This window comes from Jaculus jaculus, chromosome X (assembly GCF_020740685.1).
Source record: "Jaculus jaculus isolate mJacJac1 chromosome X, mJacJac1.mat.Y.cur, whole genome shotgun sequence".
Classification (NCBI taxonomy): domain Eukaryota; kingdom Metazoa; phylum Chordata; class Mammalia; order Rodentia; family Dipodidae; genus Jaculus; species Jaculus jaculus.
The window spans coordinates 55,356,613-55,373,191 of NC_059125.1; the positions used below are offsets into that span (position 1 = coordinate 55,356,613).

The window sequence follows — 16,579 nt, forward strand, 5'->3', positions numbered from 1 at the left end:
GTCTTTCAACATCAGTATAGAGATATCTGCTTCATCAGTACATAGAGGTCTACTTGCTGCAAAGTATTAAGACTTTTTATGTTATTAACAATGTTACCATGAAAATCCTTTATGAAAAAGGGTTATTATCCTTTATGCCCATTCGCCAAGCTATATCTTTGTAGGTAGATAAACCTGCTAGGTTGAAAGGTGTATATAAGAAAAATGTTGAAACTGTTCTCGAAGGGATCAGTAAATGAGCAGTGGTTGAGAAATACCTGTTTTCCCACACTCTCACTAGCAGTGGGTGTTATTAATACCTTTTAAATTCTAGAGAGAAGGTAATATTTCTGTGACTCTTTATTCCTTTTCTGTGAAGTCTGTTCATTCTTTTGACTATTTTTCTTTTTTATGGTATGTATCTATATAGTATATGCATATGCATATGTGTGTGTGTGTGTGTGTGTGTGTGTGTGTGTGTAGGTGGGTATTCCCTGGGTGCGGAGGCCAGAGAAGAACTTTATGTATTCTCTTCTATCATTCTTCTGCTTTATTTCCTCGAGACAGAGTCTCTCACTGAACCTGGAGCTGCTGTTTTCCTCAGATTGGCTGACTAGGGAGCTGCAGTGATTTTCTGGTCCCCACCCCTCCCAGCGGTGCTAAGGTTACACACATTCATGGCCATGCATAGCTTTTTATGTAGTGCTAGGGATCAAATTTAGTGGTTCTCAGGCCCTCGTGCTTAAACAGCAGACACGCTTAACCACTGAGCCATTTTCTCACCCCTTAACAATTGTTTTATTAGAATTTTTTTCTTACTGAATTGTAGAAGTTCTTTGTTCATTGTTTTGTGTTTGGTTTTGCTTTTTTTGGTCCTGGGGATTGAACCTAGAGCATTGTGTGTGCTAGGCAACCACTCTACCACTGAGCTATATCCCAAGCTATGTAGCAATTCTAATGTTGTCTACATTTTTAGAGAACACCTTTTATACTTGTTTTTTTTTTGTTTGTTTGTTTGTTTTGTGTTTTTTTTTAAAGGCAGGATAGCCCAGGCGGTCCTGGAACTCATGGTATATGCCATCAGGTCTTGCCCTAGAAATTTTCATTTATTGTGGATATGTAAAAATGTTTTCTAGGGCTGGAGAGATGGCTTAGCAGTCAAGACACTTGCCTGCAAAGCCAAAGGTCCCAGGTTCAATTCCCTAGGACCCACCTAAGCTGGATTCACAGGGTGGCACATGTGTCTAGAGTTCTGTTTGCAGGGCCTAGTGGCCCTGGCACGCCCATTGTCTTACTCTCCCTCTCTATCTCTCTTGATTAAATAAATAAAAATAAAAAATTCTAAAAATAAACAAAAAATAGAAAAAAGAAAAAAAATATTTTTTTTTTCTTTTTTTGTTAGAGATAAGTATCATGTGCTTTTTTCTCATGTTTTCATAGGCCTTCATCTAGTTCAGCTTCACAGGGGAATCACTCCAGTCTACCCTACTGCAGTCCCGGCCTCCTGTCTTCTTTCCTCATTTTTTTTTTCTTTTCTACTCTGTTATCTGCATCATGTTCTCATAATCAAATGGTCCCCTTACAACAGCAGGATTAACAAATTGCAATATTTTGGTGGGGGACAAGTTTACTAAATAGCCCATGCTAGCCTCAAGTTTGATCCTACTGCCTCTACTTCCTGAGGGCTGCTAGGATCATATGTATACACTACCACATTCTGCTGTGTTTTTTTTTTTCTTAAATATTTATAGCCCAGCGTGGTTATACACACCTTTAATCCCAGCACTGGGAGGCAGAGGTAGGAGGATCACTGTGAGTTCGAGGCCACCCTGAGACTCCATAGTGAATTCCAGGTCAGCCTGGGCAAAAGTGAGAGACCCTACCTTGAAAAATCAAAAAAAAAAAAAAAAGATTATACACACCACATTTATTTGAGAGAGTCAGAGAAAATGGGCACGCCAGTACATCTACCCTCTGCAAGTGAACTCCAGATGCATGCACTGCCTTGTGTATCTAGCTTACATGGATACTGGAGAATTGGACCTGGGTCCTTAGGCTTCATAGGCAAGTACCTTAACCACTAAACCATCTCTATGGCCCTTTTTTTTTTTTATTTAAGAGCGACAGACAGAGAGAAAGACAGATAGAGGGGGAGAGAGAGAATGGGCGAGCCAGGGCTTCCAGCCACTGCAAACAAACTCCAGATGTGTGCGCCCCCTTGTGCATCTGGCTAACGTGGGACCTGGGGAACCGAGCCTCTAACCGGAGTCCTTAGGCTTCACAGGCAAGCGCTTAACCGCTAAACCATCTTTCCAGACCTATGGCCCCTTTTTTGAGATATAGTTTCACCCTAGCCCAGGCAGACTTGGAATTCACTATGTAGTCTCAAGCTGCCCTCAAACTCTCAGCAGTCCTCCAACCTCAGCCTCCCACATGCCCAGCTATCTTTTTTAATCTATTAAACCTTGAAAAATTTAGCTATGTTGCTGCCTGGGTGTTAGGGGCAAAAAGATCAAGACTTCAAGGCCAGCTCTACTTTATCAATGCCAGCCTCAATTTCATAGTGAGTTGAAGGCCCGGACTACATGACTGTGTCTCAAAGGGAACAGAGATATAGATAGACAAAAATAAAATTTACATAGTCTGGATACAAGTCCTTTGTCAAATATTTTATTTATAAATAGATTTCCCCAATATATATATTTTTTAAGTCAGGTCTCATTCTAGCTCAGGCTGACCTGGATTTCACTATGTAGTCTCAGGGTGGTGATCTTCATACCTCTGCCTCCTAAGTACTGGGATTAAAGGCATGCGCCACCACACCTGGCCTTGTTTTACTTTCATTCAAACAAATTGTTATTATATCAAGTTTAGATTACTACTAATTTTATCATTCATGAGGTGTTTTTTGTGTCCCATTTAACAGCTCTGTACAAAACTAAGTCTTGACAAATTTTTGTGTGTAGAATGCCGGGTGTGGTGGCGCACGCCTTTAATCCCAGCACTCGGGAGGCAGAGGAGGATCACTTTGAGTTTGAGGCCACCCTGAGACTACATAGTGAATTCCAGGTCAGCCTGGGCTAGAGTGAGACCCTACCTCAAAAAACAAAAAACAAAACAAAACAAAACAAATAATATATATATTTGTGTGTAGATGATGTATAATATGTTTATGTGTGTCATATGCACGTGTGTGTGTGTGTGCGTGTGGGTGTGTGCACATGGAAGCCAAACAAGGACTTAGGGTGCTCATCTCTGTTGCTCTTCCATGTATTTACTTGATATGGGGGTCCCTCCCTCAACCTGGAGCTACTGTTACATGACAATATTTTGATGTTTGAGGTCTTGTTTTTACATGCTTGATCTGTTTTGAGTAAATTTTTACATGCAGTATAATGTTTGGTTGTGGTTTGCTTTTTTAGCATAGGGATGTACAGTTATGCCTTTAGTATTTGTTGTAGAGACTATTTCTCCTTTTTTCATTGATTGCTCTATATACTTTTTTTTTGATGTACAGTCTCACTCTAGCACAGGCTGACGTGGAATTCACTCTGTAGTCTCAGGGTGGCTTTGAACTCACTGTGATACTCCTACCTCTGCCCCCAAGTGCTTGGATTAAAGGCGTGTGCCACCAAGCCCGGCTCTGTATGTACTTTTGTCAGAAATCAAATGGCCATATAATTGTGTGAATCTGTTTCTGGGTTCTTCTATTCCATTGATCTTTGCCAGTATCTTAATTATTATAGCTTTGTAGCAATACAATCAAGTAGTATGATTTCAGTTTTTTTTTGTTTTTTTTTTTTTTTTTTTTTGGTTTTTCGAGGTAGGGTCTCACTCTGGTCCAGGCTGACCTGGAATTAACTCTGTAGTCTCAGGGTGGCCTTGAACTCATGGGGATCCTCCTACCTCTGCCTCCCGAGTGCTGGGATTAAAGGCGTGCGCCACCACGCCCGGCTGATTTCAGTTTTATCTTTCTGCTTAAATTTTAGAATCTGTCTGAGTGCAAACAATTTATGCTAAGAATTTAATTCAAGTGATGTTGAGTCTGTATACCAATTTGGAAAGAATTGACATCTTTTATTAAGAATGTTGTTTGTATTTTATTTATTATTTATTTATTAGGTAGTGAGGTAGATAAGATGGCTAGAGAGAGAATGGGCATACTAGGGTTTCTAGCTACTGCATATGAACTCCAGATGCATGCACCATCTTGTGCATTTGGCTTTACATAGGTACTAGGGAATCGATCCTGGGTCCTTTGGCTTTGCAGGCAAATGCCTTAACTGCTAAGCCATCTCTCTAGCCCTGACTTCTTTTAAAAAAAAAAGTGTGTATGTATGTGTATGCATGTGTGTGTGTGTGTGTGTATACATACATACACACATACATACATACATATGTTTATTTATTTATTTGAGAGAGAGAGGCAGAGAGAGAGAAAGAGAGGGAGAGAATGGATGTGCCAGGGCCTCCAGCCACTGCAGATGAACAGATGCAAGTGCCACCTTGTGCATCTGGCTTACGTGGGTCCTGGAGAATTGAACCAGGATCCTTTGGCTTTGCAGGCAAATGCCTTAACTAAACCATCTCTCCAGCCCTATTTTTATTGAAGTAGAATTCATACAAGAAATAACTATTTTAAAGTTACAATTCAGTGACACTTGATGTTTGCACAATGTTGTGTAACTTTTAAGACATTTGTATCACCCCCCAAAATTCCCCATATCATTGAGTGATTGTTATATGTCCCCATTCACTCCTCCTATAATAACCACTAATCTTGTTTTAGCCTATGGATTTATTTGTTATAGATATAATCTATAAAAGAAGTCATAATAAGTGATCTTTGTGGCTGGCTTCTTTCACTTAGCAGTTTTTCAGGATTCATCCAAGCTAGTTGGATATGGTGGCTCACATCTGTAGTCCCACCACTCAGGAAGCTAAAATAGGAGTATCACTGAGAATTTCAGGCCAGCCTGGGCTAGAGTGTGATCCTGCCTCAAAAATATCATCACAGGGGCTAGAGAGATGGCTTACTGGTTAAGCGCTTACCTGTGAAGTCTAAGGATCCTGGTTCGAGGCTCAATTCCCCAGCACCCTTGTAAACCAGATGCACAAGGTGGCACATGCAGCTGGAGTTCATTTGCAGGGCTGGAAGCCCTGATGCTCTCATCTCTCTCTCTTTCTTTCTTTCTTTCTTTCTTTCTTTCTTTCTTTCTTTCTTTCTTTCTTTCTCCCTCCCTCCCTCCCTCCCTCCCTCCCTCCCTCCCTCCCTCCCTCCCTCCTCCCCCCCCTGCCTCTTTCTCTGTCTGTTGCTCTCAATTTTTTTTAAAAAAAAGCTTAACAAATATGTCATCATACATGTATGCACACAAAGGAAATTCTATATCTAACTCTGAGTAACCACCAAACTCTTTTGCATAATGGCTATAAGAGTATTTTTTTAAATCTTAGATCTAAATACAGTAAATGCCCTCCGTTTTTAAATTTATTTGCAAGTGGGGAGGGAGGGAGTTGGATGGGCACGCAGGGCCTCTTTCAATTGCAAATGAACCCTAGAAGCATATGGCACTTTGTGCATCTGGCTTTACATGAGAACTGGGGAATTGAACCTGGGCTGCCAGGCTTTGCAGGCAATTGCCTTTAACCACTGAGCCATTTCCTCAGCCTTGTTTGTATTTTAGATTAATACGAAGTTCCCTATTTTGGAAATGGTATTTAAAAAAAATTATTTATTTGAGAGGGTGAGAAAGAGGCAGATAGAGAATAGGCATGCCAGGGCCTCTAGCCACTGCAAGCAAACTCCAAATGCATGTGCCACCTTGTGCATCTGGCTTCTGTGGTTACTGAATCAAATCTGGGTCCTTAGGCTTCACAGGCAAGTGGCTTAACCACTAAGCTGTATATCCATCCTGGAAATGGTATTTTTTAACCTTTGACTTATAGTTGCTTAATAGCAGAAATATAAATATGATTAGTTTTTTCAGGAAGGTTTTGATGTTTTAAAAATTTATTTATTAGCAAGTTTTTGTGTGTCTGTGCATGCAGGTGTGCCAGGCCCCTTGCCAATATAAGTGAATACCAGACAGAATACCAGACACTTTTTGTCTGTGGCTTATGTGGGTTGTTTGGAAATTGAACCTGGCCCGTCAGACTTCACAAGTGCCTTTAACTGCTGAGTCATCTTCCCAGTTCCTATATTTGTTGTTGTTGTCATCTTGAGAAACAGGTTCCTGCAATATAGTCCTGGCTGTCATAGTACTATGTTACATATCTCAGGCTAGCCTTGACTCATGGCATTTCTCCTGCCTTAGTCTATGCAGTGCCTAGTGTTTCAGTTTAACGCTCTTTGAGCTGAGCTATTCCAGCCAAACAAATATGATTGGTTTTTGTATGTTGACTTTATATATCTTTTAACCTTATTCTAGGATTTCTAAAACATATATTCTTGGTATTTTGTGTATAGATGATCATGTCTTCTAGAATTGGAGACAGTTTTAATCATTTCTTTCCAATCAATACATTTTTTTTTCCTTCTGGCTTTTTGTTTTTGCTTGGACTTCATGCCCTAGTTTCTAGTATAAAGGGAAAAGTATTTGGTCTTTCATTATTAAGTATTATATTAGTTGTAGCTTGTCAGGTTAGAGAAGTTCATGTCTATTCCTGTTTTCCTGAGTTTCTAAATTATGATGTTCATTTTCTTTTGTTGATTTTTATTTATTTATTTGAGAGCAACAGACAGAGAAAGAGGCAAAGAGAGAGACAGACAGACAGAGAGAGAATGGGTGTGCCAGGGCCTCCAGCCACTGCAAATGAACTCCAGATGAATGCACCATCTTGTGCATCTGGCTCATGTTGGTCCTGGGGAATCGAGCCTGGAACCGCAGTCCTTAGGCTTCACAGGCAAGGGCTTAACCACTAAGCCATCTCTCTAGCCCCTGATGTTGATTTTTTTAAAACAGTGTTTTTGTTCTATTAGTAGATATAATCATGCCTTTTCTTATGTTAAAATGGTAGATTATAGTGAGTGATTTTCAAATATTTAACCAACCCTGAATTCACATTTCAAATCACTCTCAATCACAGTAGACTATTTTTATATATTGCCATGTTATATTTCTCTGAGATTTTTTGTGTCTTGAGTTCATCCTAGAGATTAATCTTTGCTTGTACTTTTTGTCTTCTCATTTTGGTGTCAGGACAATGCTGACCTCAGAGAATGAGATAGGAAATGTTTCTTGTTCTTCTGTTTTATAGAACATATTTTATAGCATAGAGTCACTGTGTTGTCTTGAAATGTTTAGTGACTCTGGACTAGGAGATTGCACCTCAGAATTGATCTGTGAATGAGTATGTGTGTGTGTGTTTATGCATGTCTGTAATCCTGAGGATTGAACCCTAAACATTAAGCTATATACTTAGCCCTTTTCTCCTTTTTTTTTTTTTTTTTTTTGAGGTAGGGTCTCACTGTAGCCAAGGTTAACCTATATAGTCTCAGGCTGGCTTCGAACTCTTGGCAATCCTCACACCTCTGTGTCCCAAGTGCTGGGATTAAAGGTGTGCACCACCACTACTAGCTTTAGTTTTTGTTTTGAGACAGGGTTTCATTAAAGTGACCAGGCTGAAGCTGGTTATGGTGATGTATTCCTATAATTCCAGCACTCAGGAGACAGAGGTAGGAGGATCACTGAGAGTTTGAGGCCACTCTGAGACTATACAGTGAATTCCAGGTCAGCCTGGGATAGATTGAGATCCTACCTCGAAGAAGAATTTAAAAAAAAAAAAAAGATCAGGCTGGCCTGGAACTCACTTTGCAATTTAGGTAATCTTTGAACTTGGGGGCCTGCTACCTCTCAAGTATATGAATTGGCTGAACTATGAATTTATTTTCTTTAGTACCTGTAAGATTTTTAATTTATCTGTTTTAAACTTGAGAGCAAATTTTAGTAGTTTATGTCTTTGAAGAGATTGGTTTATTTCATTGAAATTATAGAATTTGTAAGCATGGAATGTTTGTAGAATTTCCCTATTCCCCTTTAATAAGACCTTTTATGATTCTCCTTTTTCATTTTTTTTAAATTTATTTATTTATTTATTTATTTGAGAACAACAGACAGAGAATGAGGCAGATAGAGAGAGAGAGAGAATGGGCACGCCAGGGCCTCCAGCCACTGCAAATGAACTCCAGACGCATGTGCCCCCTTGTGCATCTGGCTAACATGGGTCCTGGGGAATCAAGCCTTGAACCGGGGTCCTTAGGCTTCACAGGCAAGCGCTTAACGCTTAACCGCTAAGCCATCTCTCCAGCCCCTTTTTCATTTTTAATGTTAGTGATTTTTAAGTTTTATTTGTTTTTCAATTAATTATGTGAGAGAGACAGAGAGAATGGATGTGTCAGGGCCTCCAGCTGCTGGAAACGAACTACACACATGTGTCATGTTGTGTATCTGGCTTATGTGGGTCCTGGGGAATTGAACCTGGATCCTTTAGCTTTGCAGACAAGTGCATTAACCACTAAACCAGCCCTCCATCCCTAAATTTCTTATTTTATTTGTTAACAATTTTTAAACATATATTTATTTTTATAAATATTATATTTTATTTCTTTATTTGAGAGAGGGGCAGATAAAGTAGAGAGAGGATAGATGTGCTAAGGCCTCTAGGCACTGCAAACCAACTCCAGATGCATGCGCCACCATGTGCTTACATGAGTACTGGAGAATTAAACATGGGCCGTTAGGCTTTGCAAGTAAGTGCCTTAACCTCTAAGCCATCTCTCCAGCAGCCCCCCTCTCCCCCCCCCCCCCGAACTTTTTATGTAGTAAAAGTTAACCTTGAGCTTCTGTTCCTCTTTCCCCTACTTCTTCAGTGCTAGGATTACAAGTGTATACAGTTATCTTTCTGGTATTGATTTCTCATAATTTGACTATATTCATAAAACATACTTAGGTATTGAGGGGAGAGTCCTCATAAATAAGATTAATTCCCTTATGAAAAATGTCCCATACTTAGTGCTAGGAAGACCATGTTTCTGTGACCAGAATGCTGGCCTACACGAAACACTGAAACTACCTATACAATTCATAGGGACTGTAGCAGACAGATTCAGGTTTGCTGAGATAAACTTCCAGACCAGGCACAGTTATGGAGGAAGGGATTTATTGAAGCTTACAGATCCAGGGGAAGTTCCATAATGGCAGAAGAAGCTGGCCTGCCTTCACAGGCCCAAGCAGACAGAGAGAGGAGCACAAGCCTAAAGGTCAAAAGCCACAGCCACACTTCAGGAACTCCAGCTAGGCACACTCTGCATATCTTTAGATTGAAATCCACCACCACACCTTAAGGTCACCCAGTGACATTGCCTCCAGCCAGGTAGCCAGCAGATGCAAACTACAAACAATAAAGAACCGCATATATTGGGGGCCATCTATTCAAACCACCACAGGGACCAAGACAAATGCTTGGGCATTCAGATCCCTTGCAATTCTATTCAAATTTTATGACCAAAATTTTTCACTTCTGCAAAAAAATGTATTTTTTGTTTTGTTTGGTTTGGTTTTTTTGTTTTTCGAGGTGGGGCCTCACTCTAGCCCAGGCTGACCTGGAATTCTCTATGGAGTCTCAGGGTGGCCTTGAACTCACATCGATCCTCCTACCTCTGCCTCCAAGGGCTGGGATTAAAGGCTTGCACCACCATGTCCGGCTTTGTTTTTGTTTTTTGATGGTGGTATTCACAGAATACATACATCACTTTTTAAAAGTATTGCTGTTTAACAATAATAAGACATCCAGGGCTGGAGGGATGGCTTAGCGGTTAAGGTATTTGCTTATAAAACCAAGGGAGCTTGGTTCGATTCCCCAGGACCCCCATTAGCTAGATACACAAGGGAGTGCACACGTCTGAAGTTCATTTGCAGTGGCTGGAGTGCCCATTCTCTCTCTCCCTCTCTCTGCCCCTCTTTCTCTGTCAAATAAATTCTAATAAATAAATAAATAATAAATAAGACATCCAATCTGGGAATTGTATGTCTTTCTATTTATTTATACCTTTAGTTTCTTAGCAATGTTTATAGTTTTCAGTTGTACATCTACTTCCTTAGTTGAATTTGTCCCTACTTATTTTTATATTACTGGACATATAATGGTTTTCTTAATTTCCTTTGTGGATTGTTCATTGCTAATATATGGAAATGCAATTGACTTTTGTTATGTTTTATTTTGAGACAGTGTTTCACTGTGGCACAGGCTGACATAGAACTCACTCTGTAGCCCAGGCTGGCCGTGCTGAGTTGCCTGCCTCATTGTACTGAGGGTACTGGAATTAATTTAATTTAATTTATTTATTTGAGAGAGAGAGAGAGAGACAGAGTTAAGTATGGATGTGCCAGGGCTTCCTGCCACTACAAATGAACTCCAAATGTATGCACCACTTAGTGCATCTGGCATTATGTGCATACTGAGGAATCAAACTAGGATTCTTAGGTTTTGCAAGCAAGCACCTTACCTGCTACACCAGCTCTCTGGTCCCACAATTGATTTTTATATGTTGGTCACATACTCTGTAACTTTGCTGAAGAATTCTTTTGCTAGCACTAATTTTTTTTTTCCTGATAAGTTCTTTAGGATTTTGTATACATGTGGCTAGTTTTACTTCTTCCCTTCCGGTTTGAATATTTCTTATATTTAAAAACACACACACACACACACTTGGGCTAGAGAGATGTCTTAGCAGTTAAGGCATTTGCCTGCAAAGCCAAAGAACCCTGGTTCAATTCCCCAGGACCCATGTATGCCAGATGCTCAAGGGGGCACATGTATCTGGAGTTCGATTGCAGTGGCTAGAGGCCCTTACATGCTCATTCTCTTTCTCTCTCGGTCTCTCTAATAAATAAATTTAATAAAAAGTTACACTACTACTTAATTAGCTTTGTTTACAGAGCATGTGTTTTTCTTTTTCAGTTTCCAGTGGTGCCAAGATAACATTAGGCTAGAATGCCAGTTTAAAAGAATTCATAATCCTAAAAATAACAGATGTTGGTGCCCTGCAAACAATAGGCAAGCTTGGCTCCCTATGCCTGTTAGTCAGAAGTACTTCTCTTGCAGTCTGTCTGTAGCCCATGATTTTGGAGACAAGGCCTTTATCAATTCATTCCTATCAAAGTATATGGGTTTTATATATTTTTTTCTTATTCTGGACTAGAAACTGGTGATCTCCCTTATGCATGTACCCAAAGTAGAGCTATTTGTTTGAATATTTCAGTATTTTGTTTGTATTGATTTACCATTAGTGCATCTTGTAGATCTTTATGTTTCTGCAGCTGCCAACAGTGCCTGTGGTGTCAATAATATTGTGCCAAGAGTCATTACTGCTGCCCATTGATCTTTCAGGGTAACCAAATACCTTCTGTGACAGAACTAATATTAGGATGCTATATTTTAGTGATAAATCACTAAAATCATTGAATGTTTCTGTTTTTTTTTTAATATTTTTATATTTATTTATTTGACAGAGAGAGAAAGAGAGAGAGAATGGGCGTGCCAGGGCCTCCAGCCACTGCAAACGAACTCCAGACGCTAGTGCCCCCTTGTGCATCTGGCTAACATGGGTCCTGGGGAACTGAACCTGGGTCCTTTGGCTTTGCAGGCAAACATCTTAACTGCTAAGCCATCCCTCCAGCCCTGCTTTTTTCTTTTAGATTGATTCATGCAGCCCACACTGAATTCAAATTCACGATGTAGCCAAGGCTAATGTAGAACCCCTGTCTCCCTGCCTTGAGATTATAGGCATGCACCCCCATACCCACTTAGTTTCTGGTGACTTTTTTTTATTTATGATTGATATCTTTTTCCTTTATATGATATGTTTGGAGATACTGTTATCCTCCTAATTCTATAAAATTCTCATCTACAAGATCTACATTAATTTGATTTGTACTCCTGTGTTCATTTTTTTAATATTGTATTTATTTACTTATTTGAGAGAGAGAAAGAGGCAGATATATGTAGAGAGAATGGGTGTTCCAGGGCCTTCAGCCACTACAAACCAACTGCAGACACATGTGCCACCTTGTGCATCTGGCTTACATGGGTACTGGGGAATAGTACCTGGGTCCTTAGGCATTGTAGGTGAGTGCCTTAACTGCTAAGCAATCTCTCCAGCACAATCCTTGTCTATCCACTCCTCAATTGTAATTGTAACTTGAAGGGGAAAATACCGATTTTTTTCACTGTAAAGAAAGAATGCTATTAGCATGTATATTCAGTAATTTTTTTTTAAATATTTTCTTGTTCATGTTTTATTTATTTATTTGAGAGCGACAGACACAGAGAGAAAGACAGATAGAGGAAGAGAGAGAGAATGGGCGCGCCAGGGCTTCCAGCCTCTGCAAACGAACTCCAGATGCGTGCGCCCCCTTGTGCATCTGGCTAACGTGGGACCTGGGGAACCGAGCCTCGAACCGGGGTCCTTAGGCTTCACAGGCAAGCGCGTAACCGCTAAGCCATCTCTCCAGCTCTATTCAGTAATTTTTAATTGCTGTGACCAAACACTTGACAGATAATGGGGAAACAGTTATATTTTGGCTTATAGTTAAAGAAGATAAACAGTCTATCATGTTGGGGAAAGTATGGTGGCAGGAGTGTCAGCTGGTCATATTGCATCTTAGCTTAGTAAGCGAGACAGACAGGAAGTGGGACCAGGGTATAAAAACCTCAAGACTCTCCTCTAGTTATTGACTTTCTACAGCAAGGTTTTACCTCCTAAAAGTTCTACAACCTTCCAAAACAGTGTCATATCTTGGGACCAAGTTTTTAAACAAATCAGCTTATAGAGGATATTTCACATTCAAACAATAAGTGTGTAAAGAATTACTGAATCAGTTCAAGAAAATACCATCACCATGATGATCCCACTATATATATAAAAGTATTCTACATGGTTTAGAGTAGGGCATTTATCAGTAGGCAACTGCTTAATTCAGTGCACTATGCCATTGTCCATGTGTCTACTTGCAGCTGATTCAAACCTGCTGCCTCTGCTACCACTATGACTAGTGCTATCACTACAACCACTTCCTCCTCCACCATACCCCCACCCTTTATTTTCCAAATTTCTCTGGCTAGAATTTCTAGTAAAAATTTGAATAGTGGTAGTAAACATGAATTTTTTTTCTTACTTTTTTTTTTACTACTTTTTCTTTTTCTTTGTGTTTATGGTTCTGGGGCTTCACATATGTTAGGAAAGCACTACTGTAGTGCTTCTACTTCATTTGTGATTTTAGATATTTGTATCAGGTCTCTTTTTTCCTCCTTTAGCCTAGCTGTAAATACTTGCCAATTTTATTAATCTTTTCAAAACCAAACTTTGATCTTATTGATGCTGTCACTTTGTTGTTCTCCATTTTTTAAATTTTTCCTTTATTTATTTGAGAGAGAGGGGGACAGATAGAGAGAGAATGGGCACACCAGGGCCTCCAGCCACTGCAAATGAACTCCAGATGCTTGTGCCCCCTTGTGCATCTGGCTTACGTGGGTCCTGGGGAGCTGAACCTGGGTCCTTTGGCTTTTCAGGCAAGTGTCTTAACCACTAAGCTATCTCTCCAGACTCCTGTTCTCTATTTTTGTTTTGAGATGTAATCTTTATTTCCTTCCTTCTAACTTTGGGTTTAGTTTAGACACTTTTTTTCTAGGTTTTAAGGTATGAAGGTAGGTTATTGATTTAATATTAGGCATTGCATTTGCTGCATCCCCTGTTCTGTTTTTTTTTTTTTTTTTTTCCCCACTCATCTCAAAGTTTAATTATGTGTGTGAGTTCTTTGTTTTTGTTTTTGGTTTGTTTTTTTTTTTTTGGTTTTTCGAGGTAGGGTCTCACTCTGGTCCAGGCTGTCCTGGAATTAACTCTGTAGTCTCAGGGTGGCCTTGAACTCACGGTGATCCTCCTACCTCTGCCTCCCGAGTGCTGGGATTAAAGGCGTGCACCACCACGCCCGGCTGTTGTTTTTTTTTTTTCTTTAACTTTCCTTTTATTTATTTTTTGTTTTTCTAGCTAGGGTCTCACTCTACTCCAGGCTTATGTACAATTCACTATGTAGTCTCAAGCTCATAGCAATCCTCCTATCTCTGCCTCCCTAGTCCTGGGATTAAAGGGGTGCACTACTATACATGGCTTATTTTTCTTATTTTTTAATATTTTATTTTTAATTACTTATTTCTTTGAGAGAAGGAGAGAGAATATGGGTGTTTCAGGGCCTCCAGCCACTGCAAACAAACTCCAAACTCATGTGCCACCTTGTGCATGTGGCTAACGTGGGTCCTGGGGCATTGAACCTGGGTCCTTTGGTTTTACAGGCAAGTGCCTTAACCACTAAGCCAGCTTACCAGCCCATTATTTTTGTTTTTCTTTATCCTTCAGTTATGATTTCTAGTTTTATTTCATTTTAGGGTTCCCCCCACCCCAGAGGTAGGGTCTCACTCTAGCACAGGCTGACCTGGAATTCACTTTGTAGTTCCAGTGATCCTCCTACATCTGCCTCCCGAGTGCTGGGATTAAAGCCATGTGCCACCACGCCCAGCTTTATTTCATTTTATTTGGACAAAATGTTTTGTATTATTTTAGTCTTTGAAAAACTTTTTTTTTTTTTTTTTTTTTTTTTTTTTGGTTTTTCAAGGTAAGGTCTCACTCGAGCCCAAGCTGACCTGGAATTCACTGTGGAGTCTCAGGGTGGCCTCAAACTCACAGTGATCCTCCTACCTCTGCCTCCCAGTGCTGGGATATAAGGCGTACGCCACCACGTCTGGCTCTTGAAAAACTTTTCGAGAACAAGAAGAGATGGGGGCTCACATATGAGCAAAGTACAAAGATATGTCTACATGAAAATGTCATAATGAAACCCATATTTTGTATATCAGCTAAAAACAATTTTTTTTGAAGTAGGGTCTCACTCTAGCCCAGGTTGATGTGGAATTTACTGTGTAGTCTCAGGCTAGCCTTGAATTTACAATTATCCTCCTACCTCAGCCTCCTGAGTGCTGGGATTAAGGGCATGCATATGCACCACCATGCCTGGCAGGGGCCAAGAGGAGAAAATGGGTGTATCAGGGCCTCTAGCTGCTGCAAACAAACTCCAGACACATACCCCATCTTGTGCATCTGGTTTTATGTATGTGCTGGGTAATTGAACTTAGATTCTTTAGCTTTGCAGGCAAGCACCTTAACTGCTAAGCTATCTCTCCAGCTCTCTAAAATATTTTTTGAAGAAGAAAGCAAACGTAGCAGGGCATGGTGGTACACATTTGTAATCTTTTTTTTTTCTTTTTAACAATATTTATTTGTGGGAAAGAGAATAGGTGATCCAATTCCTCTCGCCACTGTAAACAAAACTCCAGATACCTGTGTCACTTTGTGCATCATGCTTTATGTGGGTACTGGGGAATCGAACCTGGGTCCTTTGGCTTTGACACCAAGTACCTTCACTGCTAAATCATCTCTTCAGCCCCACATTTGTAGTCTTAACACTTGGGAAACAGAGACACAAGGAGCTGAGGCAATCCTTTTCTACTTGGTGAGACTGTCTCAAAAAATAAAAATGTCATTTGCCCATATAAGCAAGGCTATATTTTGGGGCTCTATATTCTTTTCCATATGGTTTTATATGCCTTTTCCAGACCTACAGTGAGTTGATTACTATTGTTTGGTTGTATGTATTAAGATCAGGAGGTGTTTTCAATCTTCTGTTTTTAATATACATGTTTCATTTCAACTCATAGAATTAATTATAATCTGTACCTGTTGAATAAGACATGTATCTTAAAATGGAATAAGTTACATTGCACATATTATCTCAAATCATAATTCTTTTTTAAATCTTAGTGTTTTGAAAGGTTATACTTATATCTGCTCTCCTCTACCCCCATTCCACTGAGGGCCCTCCTCAGTGAGATTAATAGTATTCATTATGGGGAACTGAAGGCCTAAGTCAGTCTGTGGGATTTTGCCTCATGATACTCCTATCCACCCTATGGCTTTTATGATCTTTCTGCCCCTTCTTCCACAGTGTTCTCTGAGCCTTGGCAAGTATGTTAGAAATATGATTTAGTGCTGAATTCTGTATAGCCTCTGGATTTTTGCTTTGATGAATTTTGAGTGACTACAGTGTCTCCATCTCCCTCAAACTGGTTGTCAGGCTAGTGGTGAGAGCAATACTCACATTACCGCTTCCTCTGCTACGTCTCCTGGGACTTGGCAGGTGTAGTAGACATTCCACATCTCGTGGTAGGCAGTCATCTTTCTCTTTTTTATCATATTGATTTATCTTGGATCTCCCCAGTATTCTCTGCCATTTATAAAATGTAACAGATTCTCCAACCAAGAGTGAAAGCAGTTTGAATTAAAGGAGACAAGTATAGTTATTTGAGAGACTTTTTGATGTGTATGCCCACTCTTCTTAGCCAAAGAGCAGTGGAGGCTTCTCTCTGGAGTCTCTAAGTTTCCTATCTGTGGAATTTTGACTTAGTTCCAAGTACAAGCTATGAGTTTTCCTCCACTGAGCCAGCCTCATGTCCAATCTGAGAATAATTGGTTACCTGCATTGGCTGTGTGCCA

The 16,579-nt window shown here is 40.0% G+C and overlaps 1 protein-coding gene and 1 pseudogene across 6 annotated transcripts in view; one reads left to right on the top strand and one right to left on the bottom strand.

Moving 5' to 3' along the window:
* Positions 1-16,579, top strand: part of Phf8 (PHD finger protein 8) — a 130,492-nt gene that overhangs the window by 80,525 nt on the left and 33,388 nt on the right. The gene's annotated exons all lie outside the window — the stretch shown is intronic.
* LOC123456632 lies at positions 10,967-11,426 on the bottom strand (annotated as a pseudogene).